The sequence below is a fragment of the Ailuropoda melanoleuca genome, chromosome 8 (genome assembly GCF_002007445.2).
Source record: "Ailuropoda melanoleuca isolate Jingjing chromosome 8, ASM200744v2, whole genome shotgun sequence".
In the NCBI taxonomy this organism is placed as follows: Eukaryota; Metazoa; Chordata; class Mammalia; order Carnivora; family Ursidae; genus Ailuropoda; species Ailuropoda melanoleuca.
Genome location: NC_048225.1, coordinates 25,410,539 through 25,428,415, shown reverse-complemented (window position 1 = coordinate 25,428,415; position 17,877 = coordinate 25,410,539). Strand labels below are relative to the sequence as shown.

The 17,877-nt window shown below is 39.9% G+C and overlaps 1 long non-coding RNA gene across 4 annotated transcripts in view; it reads right to left on the bottom strand.

Moving 5' to 3' along the window:
- Positions 1-17,877, bottom strand: part of LOC117803343 — a 61,067-nt gene that overhangs the window by 6,400 nt on the left and 36,790 nt on the right. For 2 of the 4 annotated variants that reach the window (XR_004627102.1, XR_004627101.1), the window contains exons 1-2: positions 13,437-15,568; positions 2,827-3,720 (exon numbers count right to left, since the gene is read on the bottom strand). This is a non-coding gene — a long non-coding RNA (uncharacterized LOC117803343). Of the gene's footprint in view, positions 1-151; positions 3,721-13,436; positions 15,569-17,877 lie in introns of those variants that run through there. The other 2 variants (XR_004627100.1, XR_004627099.1) reach the window with 1 other exon arrangement.

Here is a 17,877-nt window from a genome sequence, read left to right as displayed (position 1 = left end):
ACTTTACATCGGAATCTGGGGATGTACTGTATGGTGATTAACACAATATAATAAAATAAAATTAAAATAAATAAATAAATAAATAAATAAATAAAGAAGAAGAAGAATTTAAAAAAAAAAAGAGTATGGACTTTAGGGCCAAATACCTGAGTTTGCATGCTGGCTCCACTCTCATTAGTTCTATAACTTGGAGAGGCTATATAATCTCAGTGTGCCTCAATTTTCTTATCTGTTAAGTGAGGTAATAATCATTGAGAAGAATAAATGAATTCAAGTGAGTTCTTACAAGTGGCTTAGACCATTACCTGACCCACACTAAGTCTGCAAGATATTCACTAGTGTTCTTTTTATTGGGAGTGAGGCATCAACTACCATTGAAAGAATATTCTCAGTTAAACCTTCTGAACCAAATCCCATTTCTGGCTCTTTTCAATTCTCTAGCAGGTCTCCCTTCCTCCAGCCTTGGTCTCCCCAGTACATGCTCCACAGAGTTTCTAGGACTATCTTTCTGAATACAGATCTGACATATTTTCTTCAAGGACTCTTCATGGCTCTTCTCCACAAGAACATCTTTTAGATCCTAGCACATCACTCAGCGCCCTGCCTAGTTTGATCCCTGTCATGGCTCCACCTTTATCCTCCATCGATCCCCACCTCTCCCTCATATCAGGCTCCAGAGACACTTGGCTTTTTGAGCTTCCCCACACCGGGGGCTGTCTCATACCTCATGCCTACACTGCTTCTGCTGTCTCTAGTGTCTCCTTCCCCACCCAACTTTATCCTCATCCTGTTCCTGTGACCATCAAGCTCCTATTACTTCTTCAGAGCTCAGTTGAGGTGTCACCTCATTGGTGAAGCTGCCTTAAATGCTGTCAGGGCCTGAATTTAGTTCCCAAACTTCATATATTGAAACCCTAACACCCAGTACTTCAGAATATGACTCTATTTAGAGATAGGGCCTCTAAAAAGTTAAGCTTTTAACTCAAGTTTTGATTAAGTCAAGCTGGGGTCATTAAGGTGGGCCCTAATCCAATCTGACTGGTGTCCTTATAAGAAGAAGAAACTTGGACATAAAGAGAGACACCACGCATGTGTGCACACACAGAGGAGAGATCACATGAGGACACAGAGAGAAGTGGCTGTCCGCAAGCCAAAGAGAAAGACCTCAGGAGTAACTAAACCTGCCGACATCTTAATCTTAGACTTCTAGCCCCCAGAACTCGAAGAAAATGAGTTTTTGTTGTTTAAGGCACACAGTCTATGGTATTTTGTTATGGCAACCTGAGCAAACTAATAGAATAACCTTGGTTTGATTTTTCAACATAACACATATGCCATCTATTACACAGGCAGCTCCTGATAGGAGCTCGGAGACAGGGCTCAGAGGCACTCTTTATTCTTCCCCCCGAATCCCATGTGGCTACTGAAAACGTGTGTTAATAGATATTGTAGTCAGGAACTTCTCAGTGTTTTCTACCAGAAGACCTGGTGGAGGAGTATGAGCATATGTTTATCATTGGTGCCTGGGGATATATTCTCCTCCAAAACTGTATTATTTTTAAATGTATGTCAATGGTGCCTTCTATTCTATTGAATTATTTGCTATAAAAATGCTTTAAATTTTAAATTACTTGTTAGATAATTTAACTGGTTAAAATTCTCTAATTTGAGTCAAACTGGCTCTCTAAGGACATGTGCCCTGGTGTCAGCTCTTAGTGCCTCCCACTAGAGGACGTGATTTTGAGAGTTTATGGACAAGTAGTTCCAGTGGGCGGGAAGAATGGAGAGGGGGATATGCTATGAACTCTTTCGGTTTTGGTGGGTTTTTTTGTTTGTTTGTTTGTTTGGTATTTGTTTTTGTTTTTGTTTTTTGAGCCAGGAATTGTTAACGGACAACATAAAGTGGAAGGAGTCTAAGAACACCTGGAAACCGAGACTGATATGCAGGACTATATTGAGAAGTTAGGAAACCTGTGGTTGGCAGGTACCATGCTTGGGAATGGTTACCAGAAAATGAAACAGGTCTTGTACAAAAGAGACAGGGAAGGTGTCATGATACCCACAGATCTGGGGTACATATAAGCAAAGTGACCAGGCAAAACTAGATGTTGACCTCTTAGAGTAAGTGAGTGATGTTGTTAATCTGTAAAATGTGTAAATTAATACTTAGAGGATTCTCTTAGAGCTAATTGAAAGTGCGTGTAAAAGGGCTTAGCACATACTAAATATGAAATAAGTAGAAATGATTAATATCATCATCATCATTATTACCCCATGAATATTCATTATTATTAACCCCACGAATACTCAGCAGGGAATTGTCCTACTAGAAGTTACTGCGTTCATATATAAAGAACAAAAGTCTCTTTGGAAAAAAAAGCTTCGTATACTGAGCCCTAAATAACATGAACAATAAATTTCCACCCTGAGCAGAAATGATTTGGGGAAGAGTGAAAGGGAAGAAAAATGGTGGAGATTGCCATTTGTGAAATGGCTTGAAAATTTCCAATTAATTTCCATTTCGTTTCAGAAATGGAAAAAAAAAAACCCATGCAATAACCATGATTTTACGGGCACTTAGTATTTGTCAGGCACTTTGTAAAACATTTTCTTATTCAATTACAAAACCATATGAAGTAGGCATTGCTCTCCAAGAACTGTTCAGACCCCATCAGAATCACTGGCCTTATCAACCTCAGTGTTCATTCAGACTCCACCTTAGCAACCGGAGCTGGGACCCAAGCCCAACAAGGGGACCCAAACCCAATAACAACCCAATCATTTCCACCACAGTTTAGAGCAATGTAGAGGAACCGGCCCAGTTACCTGCTGTCACATCCACAGAGCAGTTTAGCAGAAGATAGCTTGAATGAGCAGGCTTTGGGTCAGACTCAGCCTGGGGTCCAGTGACACAGCAATTTTGTAACAGCACAGCTTGGACAGGTTACTTCATCTCTGGAAGCCTCGGTTTCCTCAAGTTAAATAAAGATGATAATAAGAGTAACTTCCACATGAAGTTTACCTTGTCATCAGACTATATGGTTGGCACATAACAAGCATTAAACATTTTTAAGAGTAATTGTTATTATAAGCTGTGTGTATCCGAAGCCACTTCTTTAGCATCAAGCCCCACAGTGAGCTCTCAGATCCAATGAAAACTGCAACATCTCTGCGACTGCATGACTGTCACCAAAAAGTGAGTCAGAGCTCATTTCCAGGGGAGTCCAGCTCACACCTCGTTTAATTGCCTATGGGGTAGATACCTCCCAGGTTAAAAGAGTTGCCTGAGATCTTATGTGGAGTCCAGGGCCAGATATTATTATGAAAGCCAGGTGGTCGATTACACAATTATTTTAAAATCTTGCTCACACTCTCTTCGCCCAGGGCAATGTTGAAGCTGGAAATATCAGGCAAGAGAACAGAAGATATTAACAAGAAGGTGTGAACCTCATGGTGACATTTCCTGTTTGTTTCTAAATTCGGGATTAAAAGCCATGCGTCTATTACAGGCTTTCAGAAATTGAGAAATCCCCCTGGATATCCCTGGCACTATTACGCTGCTCCCTCCCCCTTACTCCATCATTCACCATGTTATTTCTGGGCGGCTTTCTGTGTTTGTTTCCCCAGGTGCCATCTATGCAGTCAGCACACATGCGGTATCTTCAGAGGAAAGCAGGGCAAACAAAGGAAGAGAGGATGGGTCCAGGGAACAAAAGTGACCTGTGCAAAAAGAAAGCCAAACAGAGACATATGGAGTTCATCATGGAAGAAACAAAACTCCCCAAGCCATGTAAATGTGTGTGAGTGCTGAGGGCCCATCTGAAGCAATGTTTTTCTACGTGCCTTGCAAATTATTTTGTGGTTTCTACAGACTTCCTTTTGGGTAATGGCGTTTAAGCACCACCTAAGCCCATCCCAGTTTAGCTCGTGGAAAGTGATGTATTACCAGTACCAGTTTCATCCAAGAAATGAATACAGGGACCATGCTCATATGCAGGTGAATCCCTGCACATTTGGATTCAGTCTCCACCGCGTGGATCAGCTATAAATTTCAGGGGGAAAAAACAGACTGATGATTGACAATATGTAGGCAAAAGAGTTGATGGAGTTAATGTTTCTCTTTTTAACGTCATGTAAATACAGATCTAGTCCAAAGGCTTTTATTAAGCTACTTCAAGTCACATAATACTGCGCCATTCTGCCCTCAAGGAAGAGGTTGTAGTGAAGGAGCCCCAAGTCAAGCACAAGGTCACCACACAAAGAGGGAGCGATCGCACTGTAATTACAAGCGTGTGTTGGGGGTGACTCGGGGAGTGACTGCTGGGCACCTTCCGTCTCCTTCCGTATATATGAATCCATCAAAAGTAATAAGAGAGGGAACACTGGCCAGCGAATGCACCAAAGCTCAACATTTTTCCTTTGAAGCTAGAACTCCTCTGACCTCAGGAGTCATCGATTTGCTGTCAAGCCGTAGAGATGTCACACAAGGGTCAGCAGAGCCGACTCCAGGGGAATGTTTCCTTACTTGGTAAATTTATAAAGACCGGGAAGCTGAAACAATCCTGGAGCTTCACGTGATCTTATGCATTCCCCTTTCACCTGCTTCCCCTTTGAAAGTAAATCTATAGCAGACATTACATAGGTCAGTGGGTTGGGGGAGGGTTAGCCTGGGTTTCCTCTCTTGGAACAGGTTTTAAAGACTTCCTAGCTAACACAAAGGCTAAATCAGGAACCATAAGTAATGATAAGGTGTTCTATCAGGGTTTTGAAGCTAGTTTCGAGGTTCAGGCTGAGATACAGGTGGATATAACCCAGCGAAATTTGGCCAGGAAACACACACACGCATACACACAGAACAAGTAAGTTGAAAGTGATTACGTGATGGACAGCAGGAGAGGCGAGAATACCAAGGTGTGTGCTAGCAGGAACCGTGTCACAGGGAAACATGTCAGGAGTCGAATAGGAAATCTCTGTGAATCCGGCCCTGGAAGTGCCTGAAGACCTGCAGAAGGTTTGGCGCTCTAAGTGTTTCCAAACCTCAGTTCATAAATTATTGTACATAGAAAATTCAAGACATGAAAAATGGGTCAGGAATGACCCAGACTAAGAACTACACACTCACTCTGCTCCCAGACCATATATAAAATTAAGCCCTATGGATTCCATTTAGTAAATCTAGAATCAAGTGCCTAGCACATGCAGAAACCTATGTTACCGTGGGGAACAATGGAAGAGAAGGTGTCTGACTCTCAGCTGTTTAAAATCACATCTCCATCAGATTTCCTAAGTGGCCGTCTCAGAATAACAGATCCTGATGGAAAAGTGTTGAAAAGGATTAACCTTCTAGTCTCAGAGCATCATTAAATTATTTTTGCAGCCCTAAGGTTTTAACCTTCAAGATGAGAAAGTTATTCTTTAAAGACAATAGTTCTTCCTCCCCATCTTAGTTAAGGATATAACATCAAATTTCTAGTGTCTGGGAGAGGCCTGATGACCCAGCTCTGAATTGGCATGGACCACTCATCCATTTAACTGAATGGAGGCCATGATCCCCAAGCAATGTTAATTTCCCACCTTGAAGGGGGGATGTTGCAAATTGGAGGCGTCCTGTAACATCCTCCAGTAAAGCAACTTTTCCCAAAACGTGCTCCACAGATATTTTGCAAACTTAGCATTCCACTATCAAATTTGGGAAACATGGGGTTAAATCAAGTTAAAGTCTTCTTAAGCATATGTTCTGAGTCGTTAATGGATATTGTTCATCACCAAACGGAGAAAGTAACATTTTTCAATCTTATTTAACCATGGAACTTTCTCCTCATAAAAATGATTTCCAAGGTCAAGTGCTCCATGGAACACATTTTGGGGAATAGTGTGTTAGGGGTGCATATCCCAGAATAGGCTCTCCTGCAGACTTTGTGCATACATACTAAGGGTGGGCTTCAAAGTGATTCCAGATGAACCAGGCCTCTGGCAACCCTGTGCTACCATGAGAAGTTTTCCTTATTATGAAAATGTCCATGACTAATATTCATTATGTTTTCTCCAAATACTATTTCTTGCAGTCACAAGATTTACTTTCTACCCAGACCTCTTGTTTGGGTGTGATGAGGAAGCAGAGTTTGGTCTCCTGGGATCTGTCCCCAGTTCCCTGTCGGCATGTTACTTGATGTCACGTTTAGCTGAGCAGCCCGCTGGGAACTATTCTTCCTTTTCCTCTGAGGGGGTGATGGGGCCTGGGATGCAGATTCAGTCCTTAGAAGGGCCACTGTGCACAGAGAAAAGCATGGTCCCAGGCCCCAGACTGCTGAACCCCCAGTTTTAAAGAGGAGTAGGGGCTCCAAGGAAAAGACCACTGGTGACTCAGCCCCTCCTATCACCACCCCTGGAACAACTCCAAGGGCATATTCCAGACAGTGGTTCAGCATCTTCCACGCAGAAGACAGCACATGAGGCTTAGTCAGCCTCCATCCCAAGTCCTCCTGCTGAAATGACAATGGCAATGGGAGGCAGGCACGCTTCTGGCAGGGCGCTGGGGCTCCTTCCCAGTTGGCAGGTGTTGTACTTCCATCTTCAGCGAGGACGTTGCCAATATAAGAAATGCAGAATCAGGTCCCAAAGAGTCAGATGGGTTGACTTCTGGTTTCTATCATGTTCTTGGAAATGTGAAGGCCGAAAACCACAACCCATCTGTTTTTAAGTTTTCTTGTTTCAAACAATACCTTTTCCAAACATTAAGTGAGAAGAAAAGACAGCAACATGAATATTCTATAAGCCGGATACGTGAGAGTGGCTCGACTTTGAGCACAGATGTCCACCTGGAGGCCAGGCAGGGTGATCCTCAGGTAAGAGAGGCCACTCCCGCACAGCCGGGGGCAGCTGCGTAAACACCCTGAGCTTGTCCAAGAGCTCACAGAGCCTGGTGAGAGTAAATGCATGAAGTCATGCTGGCAAGCCGTGTGTCACCCTCAAGTAATTAGGACCCTTGCCCAGCCACCTCCCAGACCCAGCCTTGCACACCCACAGGTGTGTTGTCCTTCTCCAGCTGGCATAACAAGGCCATGCCAGCTCTGAGGCCAAAACAGCCCAGGGCCATCCAAGAGTAATATGGCCAGGCCACAGAAGCCAAGCCAGGAAGAGCAGGGTAGGCTCTGCTCTGCAAAATGAAAATAAATTGCAAAATGGCATTGTGTGTGTGGTTGCCCTGGAGAAGAAGGATCTGAAGAGAAGTAAAATTAGAAAGCCGTCAGGGCTCTTCGGTGAGGTTTCTTTCCGCAAAGCCAGGTGGTCCCAAGGCACGGGACTAGTGTTAATTGCCCCTGGGCTGGGATAAACAGGAGAAAGAACCAGCCGCAAACCTTGCCAAGGACTCAGAGTCTCCTGTGAACTTCCAGGATGCCAGGGAGAGGGATCCTTCAGCAGTTTGGATGCCTTTTCTTTTTATACTATCTTGTTGGTGCGGTAGGTCAATTTACTAACTCCACTTTATAGACGAGGAAACTCAAGACTGAGGAAGTATGGAACTTCATGCGTGCTCCATCCATCCCTGGGGGAGCCAGGATTCAAGTCCCTGCTTCTCCTACCACATCATTTGTGTTTTGTTCATCCCTTAACGGCCCAAGCCACAAAAGCCTTCGGCTGAGCAATCTGACCTTCCCTGTTTGCAGGGGCCAGTTGGAGGAGGGCAGAAATATTTCTCCCAAAACCTGCTTAGAAGATAGCATCTTTTGACTCATTCTGTTCTTATCCCAATTCTTCATCAGTTTAGGCTCAGGGAGGATAAGCAAGATTTGATGGTGCAGGAGGCCTGGGGCGGGGGTAGTTGTGCAATAAGGTGGGTGGGAGCAAATGAAATAATTTCATCCCCACTTGCTTCTGTCCCACCCTCCCCTTCATGCCCTGCCCCAGTGAATCTGTAAGTCATGTTCCTCCAAACTCCCAAGAAAGGGTTTGTGGGTGCACCTTGATAAAGCCAACCAGAACCCACATATTTGTGGCCGGACTATACAGAGTCAAACCTCTGTATTCAGGTCATTTTGGATGGCCAAATGGCCTGGTGCTAATCGTTATAAGCTTGGAATATTTTTGGTGACATTTTTTGCAAGAGAGAGGCTGTATTTGTCTCTGTCCCATCTTATGCCAACATAGGTGGCACCCAGCTGAGATACCGCAGAGCTTGCTGACATTGCAAATATACACACAGACAATTGGCATTTGGTGGCATTGAGAGCTGTTAATGGACAGCACAGCAATTGCCTTTTGTTCCCTTGGTACACAGCTCCAGTTTATGTTTTATGTGGCCGCTACGCCTCATTTCATGAATTGAAATCTGCCACTCCCTGCTCTAACTGCCCCTTGTACCTACCTCCTCTCTCTATCTCCTGAACCCCTCGCCCTTGCCCTTGTTCTTTTGAATCCTTTTCTTCTGTCTTGCCCTTTCCATTCTTCCCCATTTCTGTCATGTTTACTTTCGTTTTGATACAAATGCTGTTCCATTATTACTATTGACAGCTCATCACAGTTACTTTCAGACTACACAGAAAACAGGCCAATCATCGTGCACTAATAGAAAGTGTTAGGGTCTTCAGCTTTCAACAGCAAACGACTCAATTCAGCAAAAGTTTATTGGGTGCCCACCAGTCACTGAGTGCTTGTGAAGGAAAGAAGATGAATAAGACATAAATCCTAGCTACAAAATGTTTGAGCATCTAATGGCAGAGAGGAATCCAGTCTCCTGTTATTGCTTCCCCATCCCAAGGAGGCTTAATCTTTGCATGGCATACACACAGTAGGTGCTCAATACATGCTTGAGTGAAATAAATATTCTGCCTCTAGTAATACTAATTTTAGACACTGAAAGTTTCTTGAAAGGTGGGATTATAAAAATCATGATTGATAGAACATAGAGAATGAGACAAAGGCCTTTAAATGAAAGTACTTATAAACTTTGGACAAAAATGTTACACGGTCATCTTCAGTGTTCCCACTTTCTCCAGTCCCTCAGGTTTAGTCTGTCTGGCTGAAGGCTGGAGAGGGAGACATCTTGCCACCAGAGGGGCAAGGTCACCTCATGAGCTAAACCCTAGCCAGGACCTCAGACTGCCTTTCATCTAATACCTGAATGGGATGAACTCATGTGTGGGAGATTAGAGAGAGGCCAAGTTCATTCAGTTCCTTAAGTCACACACTCCATCACTATCAGACACACCAAATGCCAGGTAAAGGAGTCACTGCAGCCCACAGTTGCTCTTCACAATCCTGGTTCAGAACCTGGGACTCAAATCTTATTCTGCGCTGCCTCTGACCCCTTGACTATCGACTTTGCTGTTTGTTCACCTGTTACCATTCTCGACTCCTCATGCATTTGATGCATGAAGCCAATACCACCCCAGCCCCAAAACGACCTTGCATCATCCACATCGACAACTCTGGTATTTCACATTGTCTGATTAATATACCTCAGTTCAACTCTGTTTCCTAAAGCCCACCTACTTTAATGCTCTCTTTGCAAATAATATCTTTCTTCTCCCCTCAGTAAGCCAAATAAAACCAGCCAAGGACATCTATGTGGGCAGGGGCAAGGCATCATGTTTATAGACAGCCTCCCATGCTTTAGTCAGCGGGAGCTATGATACAGGGGTAAGCTGCCCAGGCTCTTATACTGGGCTTGATAAGTGAGGAAACAGCTCCTTCCTTTGCCCACCTCCTCATTCTTTCCTTGTACCCATGCTCTCTGGGATCTCATTCAGACAACCATACATCTCTCCTTGCATTTTGGTTCAGTCCTGAAACAACCTGAGACCATTGGCGGCCAGTTGTGCAAAAGAAAGATGATCAGAACGAAGAGAAAGATACCCAAAGGTGAGAAAGGAGAGAAAATGAATAGACTGGGTGGAGATAAGCCATAGAAATGCAAAGTAGTCAAGCCTTGGGTGTTGCCAAGGATAGCCAGCTGGGAGAATGAGAAGAACAACATGGAGCAATTAAGGGAATTAAGAGACAGCAGTTGGGGATGTGATATCCCCATCTTCCCGCCTCTCCTAGGTATCTATTTCAGGGACAGGCACACTTAGAAAGTGGAAATTTTAAAAAGAAATTTAAAGGGAAAACCAGGGACCCAAGGGACTGGAGACAAGAACTATTCAGATGTATTTCTTTCAGGTTACCTGGCACTGGAGAAAGAGAAAGGAGTCCCTCTGAGTCACAATAAGGAACCTGGCATTTGGTGCAACTTCACTCATGCTTAGTCCTCAGAAATTTAAAAGACCCAAATGGAAAAACAAAACAAAACAAACAAGCAAACAAACAAAAACCAGTATAACCATGGCATCCAAAGGCCTTGTTGGATCCTAGAAAGAATTCTATTCCTATGATAGCCAGATATAGATCTACCCACATGAAGCTCAAAGTATAGAAATGAGGACCAATCTGAGCAATCTAAAACTTGGGTTTTCATGGTAGGCCTGAATGGTGTGCCATTTGGCAGGTTGTCCCCCATGTGCTTCCTGAGGCATCTCTTAGGAGCCAGCTATGTTACTAGTGCAGGAGATTCAAAGATGAACAAAATACTCCATTTCTACCTTTGAGGGCCTTACCTCTTTTGGGGGCTTCCATTTTATCTTCAAGGTAAGAGAACTGGAGGGGCGCCTGGGTGGCACAGCGGTTAAGCGTCTGCCTTAGGCTCAGGGCGTGATCCCGGCGTTATGGGATCGAGCCCCACATCAGGCTCCTCTGCTGGAAGCCTGCTTCTTCCTCTCCCACTCCCCCTGCTTGTGTTCCCTCTCTCATTGGCTGTCTCTATCTCGTTGAATAAATAAATAAAATCTTTTAAAAAAAAAAGGTAAGAGAACTGGAGAGAAGATACCAAAAATCTTCCCAAATCCCTTTTTTCTAGCCAAGGAAGGACAGCCTAGGAATAAAATATGAAATTAGTCTTGCTATAGTCTCTACTACCACTTATTAAAAAAAATCAATCCATGGTCTATGGTTTCAGTTACTTGACATATAGTCATTCTTACCAAATGATGGCTTTTATCTTTAAAAAAAATACATACTAGCCATTGGAAGTTATCACATATATGTATATGTGATTTCCAAGCATCCCATAAACCTGAAAGAGGCTCTTATTTTATTGTATTGTCTGAAGTAACATTATCAGGATGTTTCCTGGCCCCACAGATTTTTGTGCCTGATCAATATTGCTTGTTACTACTATTTACACTCAGCCTAACTAATCAAATCAGAATACTTCCACTGTTCTCCAAACTAAAATATGAACCTTTATTTCAGACAATGCCTGACTGTTAAGAGTTCATATCAGTCAGGCATACTGATTTAGAGACCTAAAAAAGACACACAAAGATTTAAACAGAAGGAGTAAACAAGAGATATGTTGCAGGGCGGGATATATTTGGAAGGCAGGCAGACAATCCATTTTAACAGTAACCAAAGTAAACCAAAGCCATGCATGATGAGGAATTGAATTGCCAAGACTCGCATCAATTTTCAAACCCAATCAACTTTCAGAGGTCTGCAAAGGTGAGAAATAGTGATTTCTAATCCTAGTCTTCATGGCAAAAGAACATATAAAATGCAGAGAACTGAAAATAAAGACAAAGACAAAATCACTGAGATCCAGAAAGGGAGGTGGTTAGAAGTTAAGAGAACTAGTTATGTCTTCCAAGAGGCCTGGGTTTGAATACTGCTCTGCTGTGTATTTGACATGTTAATGTTTATGAAGGCAACTTAAAAACTTTCTGAGCCTTATTTTCCTTAATAATATTTCATAGGATTGTTATGAATATTAAATGAGACCATGTATATAAAATGCTTGCCTAGTGCCTCACAAGTAGATAGAAGCTCAACACATGGTGGTGATTATCTATAAGATCTTTGTTTGATAAAGCATTTTACAATTATTATATGCATTTATATGCATGCATATATATGAAATGCATTTAAATGTATTTAAAGTTTAAATAAAGTTTAAATAAAGTATAAAAACCTTTGACAAAAAGGTACCAAAACTGAGCCAATAAGGTCTAGGATCTGTTCTAATTTATAATCTGTTTCTAAGTTGTAATAATGGCTTTTCTAAACAGTGAATACAACTTTTAATATACATGTTTAAAGCTGTAACTTTCCCTTTAAGCACTTCTTTAGCAGCATCCCATAAATTTTTATATGTTGTCTTTTCACTTTCATTCAGTTCAAAATATTTTTTAATTTCCCTTGTGATTTCTTCTTTGATCTGGGTTACTTAGAAATGTATTGTTTAATTTTCAGATATTTGGGGAGTTCTCAAATTTCTATTGTTGCTTTCTAATATAATTTTATTGTGGTTGGAGAACATACTTTGAGTAACTTCAATCTTTTTACAATTATGGAAATTTATTTTAAGGCTTATCATATGGTCTATTCTACAGAATGTTCCACAGGCATTTGAAAGAATGTATTTGCTATTGTTGGATGAAGTATTCTATAAATGCCAGTTAGATGATGTTGGTTGACAGTATTTTTCAAATCTTCTATATCTTTATATTAATTTTCCATAAACTTGCTCTATCAATAGCAAGGGTCTTAAAATTTGAACTGTAATTATTAAATAGTCTACATTTCCTTTCAATTTTCTCAGTTTTCTGCTTTTTGTATTTTAGGCTCCCATTGTTAGGTGCATACACATTTGAAATCATTTTATCTTCCTGGTGTATTGCTTCTTTTATCATTCTGAAATTTCCCTGTTTATCTCTACTAACACGTATTTTCTAAAAGTCTATTTTGTTTGATACTAAATAAATATACCCACTCCCACTCTCTTTGGTTTATTGGTTATATGACATGTCTTTCTTATTCTTTTACTCTCAACCTGGTTGTATATTTAATCTTGAAGTGTGTCTCTTGTAGTTAACACATAGTGGAATCTTTCTTTTTACACAATCTGATAACTTCAGTGTTTTCAGCAAAGTATTTAGTCTATTTAATGGACTACTTAATGTCATTACTGATATGATTGGATCGTGTCTGTCACTGTGTTGTTTGTTGTCAATATGGCTCGTGTCTTTCTGTTCCTCTGTTCTTCCTCTACGGCTGTGTTTTGGGTTCATTCTTCTTGGTATATTATTTTAATTCTTCTGTTGATATTCAGACTTTATAGTTATTTGCTTAGCATTTGCTCTAGAGATTAAAATATACATCTTAATTTATCAGTGTAACTCATGTTAATTTAATACTGAATTTCAGCAAGATATGGCACCTTTGTTCCTATATAGCTCCATTTTCTCCCCTCTTTTTGTGTTATTATTGTCACATATATTAAATCTATATTGTTATAAATTCAATAATACTGTGTTACAATTATTACTTTATACAATCTGATGATTTTTTTAATCAAGAGAAGGAAAAGGAAAATATATATTTATACGTTCTTTTATACTTACCTACATAGTTACCTTTTCCAGGGTTCTTCATTTCTTCCTGTGGACTTGCCTTATGATGTTATTTTCTTTCATTTCCTATTTCTTAGAAGGCTGGTTTGCTAAGAATAAATCCTCTCAGTCTTTGTTTACCTGGGAAATGTTCTTTTTCTTGCGTGTTGATACTAGTGAGACAAAATATATTAGTGAACAAACATTTCTGTGTAAAAACATTTAAACTTTATCAAATGCTTTAAACACACACACACATCTAAATTCATTACAGAATCTTTGAACATTTTCTTTTTTTACCTCAACATAATGCTTAAAGGGGTTTCTAGATAAAGCTTTACATGTGAATAAAGAAGGTCCATAGTCTTATACATGTCCACACACATACACACACACACACTTATTCTTTAAGAAGAACAAATATACATGGTAAGAGTGTGATTTGGATAAGACTGAATTTCTTATAAAGCTTATATAAAAAAACACTACATGAATCTTTGTTTTACCTTAACTTTTAAAGGATAGTTTACTGGAGATAGAATTAATGATTGACTATTTTGTTTCATCACTCTGCCTTCTGGTCTCCATTGTTCCAGATAAAAATTGAGCCATTAATTGGATTATTATTCCCTAATTTGGGATGAGTTGTTTATTCCTTGCTGGATTCAAGATTTTCTATTTGTCCTTGATGTTCAGTAATTTTACTATTTGTGTAGATGGAGATTTTTATGTTACCTTACTTAAGGTTTGTTGAGCTTTATGGGTGTGTAGATTTATGTTTTACATCAATTTTGTGAAATCTTCAGTCATTATTTCTTCAAGTATTTTTCCTGCCTTTCTTGTCCTTCTGGGATTCTCATTACATGTCAATGTATTTAATCTTGCCTCACGGTTCTCTGAGGTTCTGTTCTTATTTCTTCAATCTCTTTTCCTCTCTATTCCTTAGATTGGATAGTTCTTATTGATCTATCTTCAAATTCACTGATTCTTTCTTCTGCCATTTCAAATCTACCCATTTGGTTACGTTTTTTAATTTTGGTTACTGTGTTTTTAAATTCTAGAATTTTCATTGGATCCTTTTTTATTTTTATGTTTCTATATTGAGAGTTCCTATTTGAGGATAATTGTCATCATACTTTCATTTAACATTTTAAATATATTGCAAGCCCCACTTTGAAGTCTTTAAATATAACATCTGGGTCTACTCAGAGTCAGCTTCCATGGATCTTTTGGTCACATTTTCCTGTTTCTTTTAATATCTCCTGATTTTTTTTTGAAAACTGACATTTTAAACCATATATTGTAGCACGTCTGAATTATTTTTTTCCCAAAAGTAGCTGGTTTTTTTAGTAATTTATTTGGACTTAATCTGCAGAATCTGTCTCCCTGAAATGTGCAGCCACTGATGTCTCTGATGTTTTGTTTTGTTTTGTTTTAATTATTTTATTTTTCTGCCTGGCTTCGTATGGTTTGCCCTGTCTTACTAGCAAGTCAGTGATTCATAAGAGATTGTGCTCAAGAACTTTGAACCTATAAGGTTATCACCCTCTGCTAACAGATCTGTGTGTACATTGAGGTAAGCATTCAAAGTTCAGGACATTTTCAAGTCTCCCTGGGCTTTTACTTTACTCTGGACCTTCCAGGGTGTCCTATAAACAAGAACATATTTTCCCATTAAGCCAGGGAGATATGGAGAGCTTATCTAGGTCTTCTATGATTCTCCCATTTCCATCATCTCCTTGTAAAGTTCTTGGCTAGTCTATCACTTGCCATAACTGGGGCTCTAACGTCAGTTTAACAAAGCTATGGGAATTCCCCATTCACTTCCTCTCACATATGCTACTTTTACTGATAATGCTGCCAACATGGGTTTTGGCTCTCCAGTCCAAATCAAGTCAGCCCCTTTTAACAGTGAAGCTGCTGGTTTTCACAGGGTGTTATGCCATGGTAAGGTTACTTTACTGACCAAGTTTTTGGAGGGGGTATATGGAAGAAACAGTTCCAGGCAAGAAGGCTATGGATTCTCTGTAGACTCCCACTTTTCTGACCCAAATTTCTAGCAGTTTTTCATGAATAAACACTTCTCAATTTCTTGTTTTTCTCTGGTTGATTTGCAGAGCCCTGAAACAGTTGTTTTTGATCAGTTTTTCTTTTCATTTTATATTTGTTTTTTTGGGAAATAAGATTTGTTCAACTCCCCATTTTGCTATAATGGAGTCCTGCCTCTGAATAAAATATTTAAATCAATTATTCCATCACGTACAACAATGGGTTTTTTTTCTAGTCACCCTGTTTACTTTCCTTAACAAATTTTAAACATTTTTTGCCAAAAAATACTTTTATGCTTATTTTACCTTTTCATGGCTTTACTCTAATGATGAAGACAATCTCTTAAAGATGATTATGAAGATATCATGACACATGTTTCTTTTGTCTCTCTCTGAGACTTTTCCTTACATCTTTATATTCACATAAAATATACAATGGTGCTGGGATGTCTGGAACTCAGGAGTGTTAGCCATTTGTTCTTTAACTACCTCTTTTGTCTAAAAAATCATGAATATAAATGACTATTGTATGCCAAATTTCGGTTGCACACTTTGACATGTGATTTCTTCAGTATTATAAAATACTTTATTAATTAGAATGTTATGTATACTGAAAATAAATTTCACATAATTTGAAAACAAACTCCACAAAAAATAGAGACATGAAAATCTTCACACCATTATTAATCATGAAGGAAATATAAATACCGCAGAGAGATACTACTGCATATCTGCTAAAGTGCAAATCTGTGAAGCATCTGGAATTCTCCCACAGATCTAGTAGGAATTTAAAATGATATGGGGGCGCCTGGGTGGCACAGCGGTTAAGCGTCTGCCTTCGGCTCAGGACGTGATCCTGGCGTTATGGGATCGAGCCCCACATCGGGCTCCTCCGCTATGAGCCTGCTTCTTCCTCTCCCACTCCCCCTGCTTGTGTTCCCTCTCTCGCTGGCTGTCTCTATCTCTGTCGAATAAATAAATAAATAAAGTCTTTTAAAAAAAATAAAATGATATGACCACTTTGGAAAATGGTTTGGCAGTTTCTTATAGTTAAACATATACTTATCATACAACCCGCTCTTAGGTATTTGCCTAAGACAAGTAAAAGCATATGTCCACACAAAGACTTCTACAGTAATGTTTATAGCATATTTGTTCATAATAATCTCAAACTGATAACAACCCAAAAATCTATCAATCAGAGAACAGATAAACAAATTGTGATATATCTATACAATGGAATACTACTTAACAATTAAAAATCACCAACTATCGTACAGTTATATGGAGGAATCTGAAAAACACTATGCTGAGCAAAAAAGTCAGATACAAAAGACTGCATACTGTGAGATTCTAATTATATGAAATTCTAGAATAAAAAAAAATCTATAGTGACAGAAAGGATAGCAAGTGTACCTGGGCATGAGGAGAGAAGGATATCTGCAAAGGAGCATAAAGGAAATTTGAGGGGTGAAGAGGAAGGAAATGTTCTATATCTTGATTATGGTAGTGGTTATAAAGGTCTGTATATTTGTCAGTACTCATTGAACTATCCCTTTAATATGGTTGCTTTTTAGTATATGTAAACTATACCTCGATAATCATGTACATAAAGTGCCCAGTGTAGATGCTTGCACATGGTAAGCACTTCACAAATGCACTGCTGTTTGTAGTGGAATAACATTAGGATGTCAGAGATTCATTCTTTTTCCTGCCTGAAGAACTGGAACTGCAAATTCTCCAGTGTTTTCCCAGCCCCTTGAATATGAAGAATCAGGGTGTAGGGGCACTTGTTCCACAGGGAAATGGCAGGCAGGTAGAGGCTTAACAAGGATGACATTATGGGATACTTTTGTTGTTGCTGTTGCTGCTGCTATTGTATATTTTTAATTTTTTATTTAAATTCAACATAGTTAACATACAGTGCATTATTAGTTTCGGGGTAGAATTTAGTGATTCATCAGTTGCATATAACACCCAGTGCTCATTCCATCAAGTGCTGTCCTTAATGCCCATCACCCAGTTACCCAATACCCCCACACGTCTCCCCTCCAGCAACCCTCTGTTCGTTCCCTATAGTTAAGTCTCTTATGTTTGCCCTCCTCTGCTTTTCTCTTATTTTATTTTTCCTTCCCTTCCCCTATGTTCATCTGTTTTTTCCTTAAATTCCACATATGAGTGAAATCATACGGTATTTGTCTTTCTCTGACTGACTTATTTCGCTTAGCATAATACCCATCCATGTCATTGCAAATGGCAAGATTTCAATCCTTTTGGTGGCTAAGTAGTGTTCCATTGTGTGTGTGTGTGTGTGTGTGTGTGTGTGTGTGTGTATCTCACATCTTCTTTATCCATTCATCTGTCAATGGACATCTGGGCTCTTTCCATATTTTGGTTATTGTAGA